The sequence below is a fragment of the Oncorhynchus nerka genome, linkage group LG26 (genome assembly GCF_034236695.1).
Source record: "Oncorhynchus nerka isolate Pitt River linkage group LG26, Oner_Uvic_2.0, whole genome shotgun sequence".
In the NCBI taxonomy this organism is placed as follows: Eukaryota; Metazoa; Chordata; class Actinopteri; order Salmoniformes; family Salmonidae; genus Oncorhynchus; species Oncorhynchus nerka.
The window spans coordinates 25,654,887-25,671,581 of NC_088421.1; the positions used below are offsets into that span (position 1 = coordinate 25,654,887).

General features: G+C 49.5%; 1 protein-coding gene across 2 annotated transcripts in view; it reads left to right on the forward strand.

Moving 5' to 3' along the window:
* The window catches only part of LOC115110928 (speckle-type POZ protein), a 162,332-nt gene that overhangs the window by 23,167 nt on the left and 122,470 nt on the right, over positions 1-16,695 (forward strand). The window lies entirely within an intron of this gene.

The following is a 16,695-nucleotide window of genomic DNA, read 5'->3' on the forward strand; positions in this document are numbered from 1 at the left end:
GTGGGGCAGTGACTGGTGGCTGGTGTGAAGAGACTTGAGGGAAATGTTGAGAGAGAGAAAAATAACTAGGAGTGGGAGAATTTTGTTGACAGAGAGGAAGAAGGTTACTTTTAGATGGGAGAAGGTGTGAGATTTAGGGTTTGAATAAATGAATGACGCAAAGAAATGAAAGGAGAGGAAAGAGGGTGGATGCAAAGACAGCAGAATTTGATGTAGGTGGCAGCATTGAATCATTCAATATATGATTCAGATGTGTCTGTCTTCAAAAAGCTAAAGTAACACTTAATTTCTAATAAAGGACTTACAGGTGTGAAAGGGGAATAATTATCAGTGTTGGTGTGAGAGATGAGGGAGGGGAGGATATTGTAACTGTAAATGACCGGTGACAGAACTGTAAACTGGAGAGAACGGAGGATTTTTATGAAATAAAGTGTTTGTAGACATTCTAGTAAACTTAACAAATCGTTAAATATGATCTGAAACAACCGTCTAGATGGAACAAAAGGTGAACAGAATCCGTTATGTAGAAATTGACCATCGCCCACACGGTATTTCTCAGATTAAATTACAAGTATGTATGTTAAAATAGTTGTGTGTGAAGGCCCTCGTGCATGCTGGTGTATGTATGTATGAGTGATGTGCGGGGCTGACCCTGCAGTGAGAGCCCTTAGCAGTGATCAGAGACCAGTGTCTCTTTATGGAGTAATTAGTTCAGGGTTTTAGAGGACCTGTCACTGGGTTTCTCTCATCCTCCTCACCTCACCCGCTCCTCGGTCAGTGGCTCCATCCCCTGTCCTCCTCCCTCCCGGCTGCTCCAGGTAATTGACGCCACTTAAGATCATTGAGTGCGTTTTAAAATGTTTGTATTTTATTTGTATTTTTTATATTCAGTGGATTTGCTATGCTCTGCTCTATGCTTGCTGGTTTCACCATGCCTGACTGGCCCAGCGTCGCTCACCTGACCTGTCACTCACCTTTGGCAGGCCTGCCAGCCGGCTGCCAGGCTCAACGAGTTCCCAATGCTCTGTCTCTCCCGGTCAGCACAGCAGAAGTGGCCCTGGAGGACCTGGCCTGGCAGTGGATCGGTCCACTCACAATTAGTTAAGACACTGCATTACAGACACTTTAATGAGAACAACTATTACATTTACATTTACATTTACATTTAAGTCATTTAGCAGACGCTCTTATCCAGAGCGACTTACAAATTGGTGCGTTCACCTTAAGACATCAGTGGAACAGCCACTTTACAATAGTGCATCTAAATCTTTTAAGGGGGGTGAGAAGGATTACTTTATCCTATCCAGGTATTCCTGAAAGAGGTGGGGTTTCAGGTGTCTCCGGAAGGTGGTGATTGACTCCGCTGTCCTGGCGTCGTGAGGGAGTTTGTTCCACCATTGGGGGCCAGAGCAGCGAACAGTTTTGACTGGGCTACGGGAACTGTTCCTCAGTTTAAGGCCAGCAGGCCAGAGGTGGATGACGCAGTGCCCTTGTTTGGGTGTAGGGCCTGATCAGAGCCTGGAGGTACTGAGGTGCCGTTCCCCTCACAGCTCCGAGGCAAGCACCATGGTCTTGTAGCGGAGTGCTGGAAGCCAGTGGAGAGAGCGGAGGAGCAGTGACGTGAGAGAACTTGGGAAGGTTGAACACCCGCTGCGGCGTTCTGGATGAGTTGTAGGGGTTTAATGGCACAGGCAAGCCCAGCCAACAGTGAGTTGCAGTTCCAGCGGGGAGATGACAAGTGCCTGGATTAGGACCTGGTGCTTCCAATGTACTCTGCGGATGTTTAGAGCATGAACCTAAAAACAAAATGTTTTATGAACAGGGTGTTGTCCAGGATTTGAGGTTCTTGGCTCTGGGAAGGACACAATGTTAGTTGTCAGACCGTGATGGCGAGATCATGGAACGGGCAGTCCTTCCCCGGGAGGAAGAGCATCTTGCCGAGGTTCAGCTTTGATCCGTCATCCACACTGATATGGCCAGACATGCAGAGAGTCGCCACCTGGTCATAGGGGAAAGGAAGATTAATTGTGTGGTCTGCCAATGATAGGAGAGACCATGTGAGGTTATGACAGAGTAGTGACTTGGTGTATAGTGAGAATAGGAAGGGCCTAGAACAGAGCCCTGGGCACGCCAGTGGTGAGGAGCGCGTGGTGAGGAGACAGATTCTCGCCCGCCACCTTAGGAGCGACCTGTCAGGTAGGCCAATAGCGTACGCGCCACCCAGCTCGGAGAGGGTGGAGAGGAGGATCTGATGGTTCAAGTATCGAAGGCAGCCCGATAGGTCTAGAAGGATGAGCAGAGGAGAGAGTTAGCTTTAGCAGTGCGGAGGGCCTCCGTGATACAGAGAAGAGCAGTCTCAGTTGAATGACTAGTCTTGAAACCTGACTGATTTGGATCAAGAAGGTCATTCTAGAGTTAATTCTTAGCATGTTCTATGTTTGAGTTCAAGAGTTTTGAAAGCAGGGATACTGGTCTGTAGTTGTTGACAAACATTAGGTTTTTCAGAAGGGGTGCATTGTTCTTATAGCCAGCGGTCAGGGATTTTCGAGGTGAGGTAATAACATGGTCTAGGACTGATGGTTTGTTGGGCGGCCGCTAAACAAGATTTCATCAAGAGGTCAGAGCACAGGGTGTTTGTCGTTTGACTTAGCAAAGGCGAGGATCGGATGTCGTCGACCTTCTTTTCAAAATTTCTAGTCATCTGCAGAGAGGGAGGAGGGGGAGGGGGAGGAGGATTCAGGAGGGAGGAGAAGGTGGCAGCTTCCCTAGGGTTAGAGGCAGATGCTTGGACTTTAGAGTTAAATTATAGCAGCAGTGGAAGAGGAAAATGTAAGGAGGGATAATCAACTAGGGGCGAGTTTTCTCCATTTCCGTTGCCCGAGCCCTGTTCTGTGAAAATAATGCAACTCTGCCACGGGCAGGTCAGACCGAGCCGGCCTGGACTAGGGGACATAGCGTCAAGGGATGCAGAAAGGGAGGAGAGGAGGGTTTCCAGGAGTAGGTTGTAGGTTTGAGCAGAGGGAAGAGATTAGGATACATTTTTACCCAGTAGGGGCAGTGTAGTGTTGGATGAGAGCAAGAGGGAAAATTTCAAGGTAGTTCGGAGACTTGGGTAGTTGCAGTGAGGTTGTGTCAGCATCTAGTAAAGACTCCCATTGCCTGCCTTGTGAGTAGAGGGGAAGGTGAGAGGGGGAGGTCAAAAGAGGAGAGGAGTGGAAAGAAGGAGGCAGAGAGGAATGAGTCAAGGTCGTGGGGAGGTTAAACATGCCCAGAACTGTGAGAGGTGAGCCATCCTGCTTATCAAGGCAAAGCTCATTGATAATCCTGAAGGAACCTGCACGATAAATGATAAGGATGTTAAACAGGGCTGGTAACTGCCACATGGAATTCGCTAGACAGATGGGATGGGACAAGGAATACCACTGCCGGTGCCACCACCCCCTGACCAGAACTCCGGGGTGTGCGAGAACACGTGGGCGGACGAAGAGAGAGCGCAGTCCCCATCTGTGGTGGTCTGCCCGATTGTTTGTATTATTATTATGTTTGTATAACTATTGTGATCTATGTGAGAGAAACAACTCATGCAAGACTAAAAATCTATGGTGGATGAAACCTCAAATCGCTTCATATAGACTTTATCCAAGCTGTTATTGATTGGTATACTTTATTTAAGCAATAAGGTCAGAGGGGGTGTGGTATATGACCAATATGCTTAACCACGACGCAAAGCGGAGTGCCTGGACACAGTCCTTAGCCGTGGTATATTGGCCATATACCACAAACCCCAGAGGTGTCTTATTGCTATTATAAACTGGTTACCAATGTAATTAGAGCAGTAAAAACAAAATGTTTTTATGAACTGGGTGGTTTGATTGGTTGAAAGCCATGTTATGTCAGACCATATACCACGGGTATGACAAAACATTTAGTTTTACTGCTTTAATAATGTTGGTAACCAGTTTATAATAGAAATAAGGCTCCTCTGGGGTTTGAGGTATATGGCCAATATACCACGGCTAAGGGCTGTGTCCAGGCACTCCAAGTTGCGTCGTGCTTAATCACAGCCCTTAGCCGTGCTATATTGGCCATATACCACACCGCATCGGGCCTTATTGCTTAATTATACCATGGCATTGTTATATACTTGTTGGCTTGAAAGGCATGGTATGTTTGCACGGTATAATTCAATATAGTTAATTCTTACATGTTCTATGTTTGAGCTGCTTTTGAAAGCAAAGGTCATATTGAAAACATTATTAGCATTGTTCTATTGGATTTTTCATAATAACATGCTAGGACTGATGGTTTAGTTCGCTAAACAAGCAAGTATGTTTGTTTTACCAAGGCAACTACTGTAGCTATCTAGTAAACTTTCTAGCTACTTCAGTGGATGTTGAATGCATTTCTAGCGTCATGTTAAATTATAGCCGTGGTATGAAAGGGATAATCAACTAGGGGCTCTATGCGTTCTCTGGAAAATAATGCAACTCTGTGGAAGGTCAGTTCCACTCTGCTAGCGTGTCGTGGAACACAATTTCCATGTCTGTATTTATTTTACATTTTTACCCCTATTTCTCCCCAATTTCATGGTATTCAATTGGTAGTTAGTCTTGTCTCATCGCTGTAACTCCCATACGGACTCGGGAGAGACGAAGGTCGAGAGCCGTGAGTCCTCTGAAACATGACCCAACCAAGCCGTACTGCTTCTTGACACAATGCCCACTTAATCCTGAAGTCAGCCGCACCAATGTGTCGGAGGAAACACCCGGCCCGCCACAGGAGTCGCTAATGAGCGATGGGACAAGGATATCCCTGCCTGCCAAACCCTCCCCTAACCCGGACGACGCTGGGCCAATTGTGCGCCTCCCCATGGGTCTCCCGCTCGGCTGCGACAGTGCCTGGACTCGATCCCAGAATCTCTAGTGGCACAGTTAGCGCTGCAATGCAGTGCCTTAGACCACTGCGCCACTCGGGAGGCCTTTTTTATGAATATCGATAGAACGCATAGTCCCTCATTAATGATTCCTTACATGATTTGATCCTTTGAGACCACGCAACAACCTATCAGTGCTGGGAAAGGAATCCTTAGGACTTGTCTGATATACATATCTAACCCAGTCATTACTCCAACCATATTGCAATTACTCACTAACACATATGCTAACAGACGTATGTGGCAGCTCAGCGGCCATATGTGACAGTGCAGGTTTACATATTAAAGGTCTTTTTACAGTAATTATTTTTGGACGTATTACCGCCCAGCGGCCAACTTTGATCAACTGTGCTCTACATTCACTGACTGGCATCGCCTGTCGCTTGGCAACCTGGAAAGGTGTTTGATTCCTCTCCCTTTCTTTCACTCTCTTATCTTTCACCTGGTTTCTGTCTCACATTCGGCCTCCTGGTTCTAATTCCAGTTGCTGCGGCAACCCTGCAGCTGTTCTGCCGATGGCTCCCCCAGTCTCAAGCGGGCTGCTTGTGTGGAGTTGCTTAATGATTAGGTTTTATTTCTATTTCTCCTCTTGAAGGGCCACAATCCAACTGTGATCAGCTCCTCTTCCACCCTGTCTGTCCCTCTTTCCTTCTTTCCTTTCCTCACTTTTGCCTATTTTCCCAGCCACACCTTCCCTTAAGCATCTACAGGTACTTGCTCTGTGATGTGCTGAGACCGGTTTGTAATGTTTCCTAAAGTGGGGACTTTCTCACTCCATCACTCTCTCCGCGTCATTGTCTGGTGTTGTCACCATGAGTCTACGGGAACTGAATCAGTCCTGGTGGTGAGTTTGACAGGCCGGTTGGAGATGTGGAATGTGCCAGACTCTAATGACCATTAGAGTGTGTTAATCCTTGAGAGGTATGGCTGGGGGAAAGTTAACTCTGGCACAGGATGGACTGGAAGATGATGGCTGGAGTATTATATTGAGGATAAGCTGCAGTGAGGAGAATGAGTAATGTTAAACTAAACTGGTGTGCTCTGAGGAGAATGGGTAATGTTAAACTAAACTGGTGTGCTCTGAGGAGAATGGGTAATGTTAAACTAAACTGGTGTGCTCTGAGGAGAATGGGTAATGTTAAACTAAACTGGTGTGCTCTGAGGAGAATGGGTAATGTTAAACTAAACTGGTGTGCTCTGAGGAGAATGGGTAATGTTAAACTAAACTGGTGTGCTCTGAGGAGAATGGGTAATGTTAAACTAAACTGGTGTGCTCTGAGGAGAATGGGTAATGTTAAACTAAACTGGTGTGCTCTGAGAAGCAGTGAGGACTTAAAATGTCACCCGGCACTGTGCGTGCGTGCGCATCTGTGCACACCAAACACCTGAGCAGGCTTATCTGCCTGGCATTTCCAACCTCAGAGAATACTGCTGCAGCCGGTGCTATCTGATGACTCACCAAAAGGCCTCCCTGAGAGAACATATTGAGAGGCAGCGAGCACAGGTACACTTAACCTGAACTTGAATTAGGAAAGGTCAGACGGGGAGGGTGAGGTACGAGGTGGGGACAGCCACTTTACAGCACTGTTATTGTTTGGATCTTATCTTAATAGACTCTGGCTTGGTGGATGTGATGCCTGTTGCCTGCCACGCAGCTTTGCAGAGCGCTCTGTGGTCAGATAATACACTGATCCTGGATCAGATCAGACTGGATTTTAAGTCGACAACATGCCTCACTGAGATGGCCAAATGGTCTGGAATCAGGTTGCAAAGATTTACAATTTTGTATATTTGTCTCAGTCCCAGTCCTGAGTCAAGACAGTGTTGGGTCTGAGTACTGACTAGACTCAGTGGCATTTAGAGGCCAGCCACCACACACACACCAAGGTGTCTAGAGTAGAGATGTACTCAACACTCAGCGTAATCTCAACACTTCATCACAACCGCAGGGCTTAAATTTGTATTTGTATTTTTTCTTTTTTCTAGTTGAGTATATTATTTATATTGCTTTGTGTTGTCTTGTCTGTGTGTATGTAAAACTTAATAAACAGAGTAAAAAAATAAAATAAAATCAATAAAAGAAACAGTTTGGCCCCAGCTACAGGTGGTGGCATCTCTGTTAGTCTTAATGCACTGCTTCTACACCTTCCACAGAGAGGAGCTGCTCTTTCTCAGCATTCACTGTATAACTAACTCACTGTTTAATTCATGTATGGATAATATACATGTAGAAAGGTGAGATGGAAGTACGTAAAGCATTTAAAATAGCGCTGCAGAAATGTAAACGAGGGAAGGAGTGTGTGCGTGCGTGCGGTACGAGGTGCAGTGTGTAAATGTGGTAATTGGGAAGCAGAGTGACGTCGGGGCATCAGAAGAGTAGCCCCTGTCGCATGGCGAGCAGCAGACGGATAGAGCTGAACTTATTAGTGCTGCTGCCTTCCCCTCCTTTCCCCAAGTTGAAAAGAGCAACACGAGAAGACGGAAGGAGGGAGAGCACAGCTTTTCCTTCTTTACCTCCATCTCCAACCCCTCCCTCTCTTTTCTCTCCCTCCTTCCTTTCTGCTTGTCTACTGTGTTGAGTGTTCGTCCAAAAAAGGCTGTTGTCCATGTTACTTGTTGTTGTATCGTCTCTGTCCATGTATTGCCATTCACTTGGACCCTCCATCATCTGACTAGCCCTTCTATCTCCATTACTAGACACAGCTCTGGCGATGGTGTACTACAGTGGGCTGACATGCCTATTCCACAGGGGGTTTGTGCTGTTGAATGGTCCTGCTTAGTCTCATTGTGGGGGGGCCCACAAGTTCTCCTGGGAGGGGCAGGAAGGGAGGCTGTGTTCTCTCTGTTAGAAATGAGGGAGAATCTTCAGAGGTGGGGTGAGGGCGAGGGTTGTACTCCGTTATCTCCCTATGGCAGGCGTTTGCCCTTGATTGCAGTGTCTCAGCACACCAGCATGACAACTTAAGAGAGGGGTTGATCTTAATTGGCTCTGCTGAAGTATGTGTTTTTGAAGCTGATATGCTGGTGGCGATTGCAGCTATAGGTGTTCACATTCTTCCATGACTGTATATTGCTCCTAAAGTAGTTTAGTCTTTCTCTGTGAGATGCCTTGTGGAGAGGCAGGTGGGCAGTGGGTGGTCTGGGCCTTGGTGTCTGACCCTCACTGTCAGCCGTGTTGTGTGTTAAGGAGTACATTTAGAAATGACAGGTTTCCATTTTTAATGAGAAGAAAAAAGCCTGTCCTCAGCTCAAAATGCTCGCCCCCTTGTCTTTCTGTTTCTCTATGCATCGGTGGACTTGAGTAGACCCACACACTCTCTGGTGGCTCTTTCGCCCTCTCTCTCTCTCGCCGCCCTCTCTCTCTCTCTCTCCCGCGCTCTCTCTCTCTCTCCGCGCTCTCTCTCTCTCTCCGCGCTCTCTCTCTCTCTCCGCGCTCTCTCTCCGCGCTCTCTCTCTCTCTCCGCGCTCTCTCTCTCTCGCCGCTCTCTCTCTCTCTCGCCGCTCTCTCTCTCTCTCGCCGCGCTCTCTCTCTCTCGCCGCGCTCTCTCTCTCTCGCCGCGCTCTCTCTCTCTCGCCGCGCCCTCTCTCTCTCTCGCCGCCCTCTCTCTCTCTCGCCGCCCTCTCTCTCTCTCGCCGCCCTCTCTCTCTCGCCGCCCTCTCTCTCTCGCCGCCCTCTCTCTCGCCGCCCTCTCTCTCGCCGCCCTCTCTCTCGCCGCTCTCTCTCTCTCGCCGCTCTCTCTCTCTCGCCGCTCTCTCTCTCTCGCCGCTCTCTCTCTCTCGCCGCTCTCTCTCTCTCGCCGCTCTCTCTCTCTCGCCGCTCTCTCTCTCTCGCCGCTCTCTCTCTCTCGCCGCTCTCTCTCTCTCTCGCCGCTCTCTCTCTCTCTCTCGCGCTCTCTCTCTCTCTCGCCGCTCTCTCTCTCTCTCGCCTCTCTCTCTCTCTCGCCCCTCTCTCTCTCTCGCCGCCCTCTCTCTCTCTCTCGCCGCTCTCTCTCTCTCTCTCGCCGCCCTCTCTTTCTCTCGCCGCCCTCTCTCTCTCTCGCTCTCTCTCTCTCGCCTCTCTCTCGCTCGCCTCTCTCTCTCTCTCGCCCTCTCTCTCTCTCTCGCCTCTCTCTCTCTCGCCTCTCTCTCTCTCTCGCCGCTCTCTCTCTCTCTGCGCTCTCTCTCTCTCTCGCCTCTCTCTCTCTCATCGCTCTCTCTCTCTCTCGCGCTCTCTCTCGCCGCGCTCTCTCTCTCCGCTCTCTCTCTCTCGCTCTCTCTCTCGCTCTCTCTCGCCGCGCTCTCTCTCTCTCGCCTCTCTCTCTCTCTCTCTCGCGCGCTCTCTCTCTCTCGCCTCTCTCGTCTCTCTCTCTCTCTCGCGCGCTCTCTCTCTCTCGCCGCGCTCTCTCTCTCTCTCGCCGCTCTCTCTCTCTCGCCGCGCTCTCTCTCTCTCGCTCTCGCTCTCTCTCTCTCTCGCGCTCTCTCTCTCTCTCGCCGCTCTCTCTCTCTCTCGCCGCTCTCTCTCTCTCTCGCCGCTCTCTCTCTCTCTCTCGCCTCTCTCTCTCTCGCCGCCCTCTCTCTCTCTCTGCCCTCTCTCTCTCTCCGCCCTCTCTCTCTCTCGCCTCTCTCTCGCCTCTCTCTCTCTCTCGCTCTCTCCGCCCTCTCTCTCTCTCTCTCTCGCTCGCTCTCTCTCTCTCTCGCCGCCCTCTCTCTCTCTCTCTCGCCGCCCTCTCTCTCTCTCTCTCTCGCCGCCTCTCTCTCTCTCTCTCGCCCTCTCTCTCTCTCTCTCTCTCTCGCCCTCTCTCTCTCTCTCTCTCTCGCCGCCCTCTCTCTCTCTCTCGCGCCGCTCTCTCTCTCTCTCTCTCTCGCCGCCCTCTCTCTCTCTCTCTCGCCGCCCTCTCTCTCTCTCTCTCGCGCCCTCTCTCTCTCTCGCCCTCTCTCTCGCCGCTCTCTCTCTCTCTCTCTCGCCGCTCTCTCTCTCTCTCTCCGCCTCTCTCTCTCTCTCTCTCTCTCTCTCGCCGCGCTCTCTCTCTCTCTCTCTCGCGCGCTCTCTCTCTCTCTCTCGCTCTCTCTCTCTCGCCGTCCTCTCTCTCTCTCGCCGTCCTCTCTCTCTCTCTCACGTCTCTCTCTCTCTCTCGCCGTCCTCTCTCTCTCTCTCGCTCTCTCTCTCCTCTCTCTCTCTCTCTCTCTCGCCGCTCTCTCTCTCCTCTCTCTCTCTCGCCCTCTCTCTCTCTCGCCTCTCTCTCTCTCGCCTCTCTCTCTCTCGCCTCTCTCTCTCGCCGCTCTCTCTCGCCCCTCTCTCTCTCTCTCGCCTCTCTCTCTCGCCGCCCCCTCTCTCTCTCTCGCGCCTCTCTCTCTCTCTCGCCGCCCTCTCTCTCTCTCTCGCCGCCCTCTCTCTCTCTCTCGCCGCCCCTCTCTCTCTCTCGCCCTCTCTCTCTCTCTCTCGCGCCTCTCTCTCTCTCTCGCCCCTCTCTCTCTCTCTCTCGCGCGCCCTCTCTCTCTCTCTCTCGCGCTCTCTCTCTCTCTCTCTCGCCGCTCCCTCTCTCTCTCTCTCTCGCCGCTCCCTCTCTCTCTCTCTCGCGCTCCTCTCTCTCTCTCGCGCGCCCCCTCTCTCTCTCGCGCGCCCCTCTCTCTCTCTCGCGCTCTCTCTCTCTCGCCCTCTCTCTCGCCCCCTCTCTCTCTCTCTCCGCGCCCCTCTCTCTCTCCCTCTCTCTCTCTCTCTCCGCGCCCTCTCTCTCTCGCGCCCCTCTCTCTCTCTCTCCGCGCCCTCTCTCTCTCTCCGCGCCCTCTCTCTCTCTCGCGCCCCCTCTCTCTCTCCGCGCCCTCTCTCTCTCTCTCGCCGTGCCCTCTCTCTCTCTCTCTCCGCGCCCCCTCTCTCTCTCTCCCGCCCCTCTCTCTCTCTCGCGCCCCCTCTCTCTCTCCGCGCCCCCTCTCTCTCTCTCCGCCCCCCTCTCTCTCTCTCCGCGCCCTCTCTCTCCGCGCCCTCTCTCTCTCTCTCTCTCTCTCTCTCCGTGCCCTCTCTCTCTCTCGCGCCCTCTCTCTCTCTCTCTCTCTCCGCGCCTCTCTCGCTCTCTCTCGCTCTCTCTCTCCCCTCTCTCTCTCTCGTGCCCTCTCTCTCTCTCTCGCCGTGCCCTCTCTCTCTCTCTCTCGCCGTGCCTCTCTCTCTCTCGCCGCACCCTCTCTCTCGCCGCGCCCTCTCTCTCTCTCTCTCTCTCTCTCTCTCGCCGTGCCCTCTCTCTCTCTCTCTCTCGCGCCCTCTCTCTCTCTCTCCGCGCCCTCTCTCTCTCTCTCCGCGCCCTCTCTCTCTCTCTCTCGCGCCCTCTCTCTCTCTCTCCGCCCTCTCTCTCTTTCCGCGCCCTCTCTCTCTCTCTCCGCGCCCTCTCTCTCTCTCTCTCCGTGCCCTCTCTCTCTCTCTCGCCGTGCCCCTCTCTCTCTCTCTCGCCATGCCCTCTCTCTCTCTCGCCGTGCCCTCTCTCTCTCTCTCCGCGCCCCCTCTCTCTCTCTCCGCGCCCCCTCTCTCTCTCTCCGCGCCCCTCTCTCTCTCTCCGCGCCGCCTCTCTCTCTCTCCGCGCCCCCTCTCTCTCTCTCCGCCCCTCTCTCTCTCTCTCCGCCCCCTCTCTCTCTCTCCGCGCCCCTCTCTCTCTCTCCGCGCCCTCTCTCTCTCTCTCCGCGCCCTCTCTCTCTCTCTCCGCGCCCTCTCTCTCTCTCTCCGCGCCCTCTCTCTCTCTCCGCGCCCCCTCTCTCTCTCTCCGCGCCCTCTCTCTCTCTCTCCGTGCCCTCTCTCTCTCTCTCTCGCCGTGCCCTCTCTCTCTCTCTCTCGCCGTGCCCTCTCTCTCTCTCGCCGTGCCCTCTCTCTCTCTCTCCGCGCCCCCTCTCTCTCTCTCCGCGCCCCCTCTCTCTCTCTCCGCGCCCCCTCTCTCTCTCTCCGCGGCCCCTCTCTCTCTCTCCGCGCCCCCTCTCTCTCTCTCGCGCCCCCTCTCTCTCTCTCCGCGCCCCCTCTCTCTCTCTCCGCGCCCCCTCTCTCTCTCTCTCCGCCCCCCCTCTCTCTCCGCGCCCCCTCTCTCTCCGCGCCCTCTCTCTCTCTCTCTCTCTCCGCGCCCTCTCTCTCTCTCGCCGCGCCCTCTCTCTCTCGCTCTCTCGCCGCGCCCTCTCGCTCTCTCGCCGCGCCCTCTCGCTCTCTCGCGCGCTCTCTCTCTCTCGCCGCGCCCTCTCTCTCTCTGGCGTCTCTCTCTGGTCTCTTTCCCTCATTTGCAGATAGCAAATTACAAATTCAGCGACTTGTACCACTGCCGGGACTGTTCATCATTATAATTGTTAGAAGTGCAGAAAGGACAGTGGGAGGAATGCACGCCGGTGATTGGGGGCCACAAAACATCTCAACTCATCATGAGTTGCAGTTGTTAAAAACAGATAACAAAACCTACTAATGAAAAAAACGTTTTAAATATGTGTGCACGCCCATGTGAGAGTTAGTCTATATAGAGGAGATTACTGAGTAGTTTGGGTCATCAGGCTGACTCCCAGTCTTCACTTGAAGTTATTGAGGGATGATGTTTTGGAAATGTGTTACCTCTGTATCTGATAGTCAATTCTCTATGTGAGGTGCGGCAGTGGGTGAAGGTTAACACAGTGTCTAATGACGAAGCGAAAACAGGTTTTTAGAAATGTAGAAAAATAAAACATACCTTATTTACATATGTATTCAGACCCTTTGCTATGTGACTCGAAATTGAGCTCAGGTGCATCCTGTTTCCATTGATCATCCTTGAAATGTTTCTACAACTTGGAGTCCACCTGTGATAAATTCAATTGATTGGACATGATTTGGAAAGGCACACACCTGTCTATTTAAGGTCCGGCAGTTGACAGTGCATGTCAGAGCAAAAACCAAGCCATGAGGTCGAAGGAATTGTCCGTAGACCTCCAAGACAGGATTGTGTCAAGGAACAGCTCTGGGGAAGGATACCAAAAAAATGTCTGCAGCATTGAAGATCCCCATGAACACAGTGGGCCTCCATTCTAAAATGGAAGAAGTTTGGTTCCACCAAGACTATCTAGAACTGGCCGCCCGGCCAAACTGAGCAATCAGGGGAGACTGGTCTTAGGGAGGTGACCAAGAACCCGAGTTCCTCTGTGGAGATGGGAGATCCTTCCAGAAAGACAACCATCTCTGCAGCACTCCACCAGTCAGGCCTTTATGGTAGACTGTCCATATGGAAGGAAGCTAGTCGTCAGTAAAAGGCACATGACAGCCTGCTTGGAGTTTTACAAAAGGCACCTAACATTTCTAAAAACTTGTTTTTGCTTTGTCACTATGGGGTATTGTGTGTAGATTGAGGGTAAAAAAAAACTATTTAATCCATTTTAGAATGACGTAACAAAACAAAATGTGGAAAAAGTCCATGGGTCTGAGTGCTTTCCGAATGCACTGTATATATAGATGGATTTCAGATTTGACCTGGATGAATCCATTGAAGGGTTTCAGTAAACTGTCTGAAGTATTTGTAGATTGGCGTACATTAATAGTCAAGATATTGAGTTTCTTAAACAAAGGTGCAGATGGAGCCAGGTAATTAGAGGAGGTGGCTAGTCTTGCAAATGTCTTTTGTCTGGTATGTAATTTGTGTAGGTAGGAGGCATATGATTAAAATAACCTATAGTATAGAGTCATGAAGCAGGCCTGATGAATCAAACTATTAATCTTTCTGATGATCCCAACAGATTTCATCACTTTCCTGCAAACAAATGTAATAAGATCTTTCTAGGATGACTTTTCATCAATTGAAACTCTGAGGAATCTAGTGGATGTGACTTTCCCACTAATTGAGTTTCTTGCTCTATTTTTTTGTACAACATTTCTGGTAGATGCACAGCCATTTGCATGAACATAACTATATAGCCAATTATATGTATAATTATAAAAACTGTAATAATGAAATTTAGAAAGTAATATTTCATGATCAACAGTATGTCTGGAGTAGTTTTCTCTGAAAACCACATTGGTGCGACGTTCCTGTGCTAGAGCGTACTGAAATTGATTTAAACTCCATTAACCTCTTACCTCCACCCGACACGCAGGCGTCCCATCTAGACATCTGGAAATGCAAATGCGCTACGCTAAATGCTAATAGCACTCGTTAAAACTCAAACGTTCATTAAAATACACATGCAGGGTACTGAATTAAAGCTACACTCGTTGTGAATCCAGCCAACAAGTCAGATTTTTAAAATGCTTTTCGGCGAAAGCATGAGAAGCTATTATCTGATAGCATGTAACACCCCAAAAGACTCGCAGGGGACGTAAACAAAATAATTAGCATAGTCGGCGCTACACAAAACGCACAAATAAAATATAAAACATTCATTACCTTTGACAATCTTCTTTGTTGGCACTCCTAGATGTCCCATAAACATCACTATTGGGTCTTTTTTTCGTTTAAATCGGTCCATATATAGCCTAGATATCGATCTATGAAGACTGTGTAATCAAGGAAAAAAACATTGTTTTATAACGCAACGTCATTTTTTTAAATTAAAAAAGTCGACGATAAACTTTCACAAAACACTTCGAAATACTTTTGTAATGCAACTTTAGGTATTAGTAAACGTTAATAATCAATCAAATTGATCACGAGGCGATGTATATTCTATAGCAGAGGAGCCTCTTAAAGAAGAAGTTACAGGTCTGTGAGAGCAAGAAATCTTGCTTGTTTGTAGGTGACCATTATCCACCATAATTTGCAAATAAATTCAGAAAAAATCCTACAATGTGATTTTCTGGATTTTTTTTCTCATTTTGTCTGTCATAGTTGAAGTGTACCTATGATGAACATTACAGGCCTCATCTTTTTAAGTGGGAGAACTTGCACAATTGGTGGCCGACTAAATACTTTTTTGCCCCACTATTTATTTTTGGGGGAAATGTGGTGTCCAACTTGGGGTTTATAACAAGGGACTGTTGACTTGACTTTCATTGATTTGATGGCTGTTATTTAATCCACTAACTATGTTTAATTGTTACTCGATTTAAAATAATCGTGTAACAATTAGCTAATTAGCATTTGGGGCACCACGGAATAAGTTATTTAATGAGTTACAATCTCCCAAATTAAAGTCAAGAAGATATGTTATTGGTAACAGTCACTTGTTAATCCTTACCTTCTATCAGTTTTATTCTGAACAGTTGCAACCTTGGATCTGCAAGAACCCCGGCCCTGCTGATTATTCAGTACTACACAAATTGGTTTAACCTCTTGAAGCTAGGGGGCACTATTTTTATGTTTGGAAAAATAACTTTCCCAAAATAAACGGCCTATTTCTCAGGACCAGATGCTAGAATATGCATATAATTGACAGCTTAGGATAGAAAACACTCTAAAGTTTCCAAAACTGTAAAAATATTGTCTGTGAGTATAACAGAACTGATATTGCAGGCGACAGCCTGAGAAGAATCCAATCAGGAAGTGACTCTTATTTTGAAACCTCTGTGTTCCTATGCATCCCGATTGACCATTGAAAGGGACATCAACCAGATTCCTTTTTCTATGGCTTCCCTAAGGTGTCTACAGCCTTTAGATATAGTTTCAGGCCTTTATTTTGAAGAATGAGCGTGAACGACCACATTACGTAAGTGGTCAGGTGGGGGCTCTCAGTGTGATTTTTGCGCAAAAGAGAGAGGCGGCCATTGTTCCTCCCGGTCCTAGTGAAAAGCCAACTGTCCCGGTTGATATACACTGCTCAAAAAAATAAAGGGAACACTAAAATAACACATCCTAGATCTGAATGAATGAAATATTTTTATTAAATACTTTTTCCTTTACATAGTTGAATGTGCTGACAACAAAATCACACACAAATGATCAATGGAAATCAAATTGATCAACCCATAGAGGTCTGGATTTGGAGTCACACTCAAAATTAAAGTGGAAAACCACACTACAGGCTGATCCAACTTTGATGTAATGTCCTTAAAACAAGTCAAAATGAGGCTCCGTAATGTGTGTCGCCTCGTACCTGTATGACCTCCCTACAACACCTGGGCATGCTCCTGATGAGGTGGCGGATGGTCTCCTGAGGGATCTCCTCCCAGACCTGGACTAAAGCATCCGCAAACTCCTGGACAGTCTGTGGTGTAACGTGGCGTTGGTGGATGGAGCGAGACATGATGTCCCAGATGTACTCAATTGGATTCAGGTCTGGGGAACGGGCGGGCCAGTCCATAGCATCAATGCCTTCCTCTTGCAGGAACTGCTGACACACTCCAGCCACATGAGGTCTAGCATTGTCTTGCATTAGGAGGAACCCAGGGCCAACCGCACCAGCATATGATCTCACAAGGGGTCTGAGGATCTCATCTCGGTAACTAATGGGAATCAGGCTACCTCTGGCGAGCACATGGAGGGCTGTGCAGCCCCCCAAAGAAATGCCACCCCAAACCATGACTGACCCACCTCCAAACCGGTCATGCTGGAGGATATTGCAGGCAGCAGAACGTTCTCCACGGCGTCTCCAGACTGTCGCGTCTGTCACGTGCTCAGTGTGAACCTGCTTTCATCTGTGAAGAGCACAGTGCGCCAGTGGCGAATTTGCCAATCTTGGTGTTCTCTGGCAAATGCCAAACGTCCTGCACGGTGTTGGGCTGTAAGCACAACCCCCACCTGTGGATGTCGGGCCCTCATACCACCCTCATGGAGTCTGTTTCTGACCGTTTGAGCAGACACATGCACATGTGGCCTGCTGGAGGTCATTTTGCAGGGCTCTGGCAGTGCTCCTCCTGCTCCTCCTTG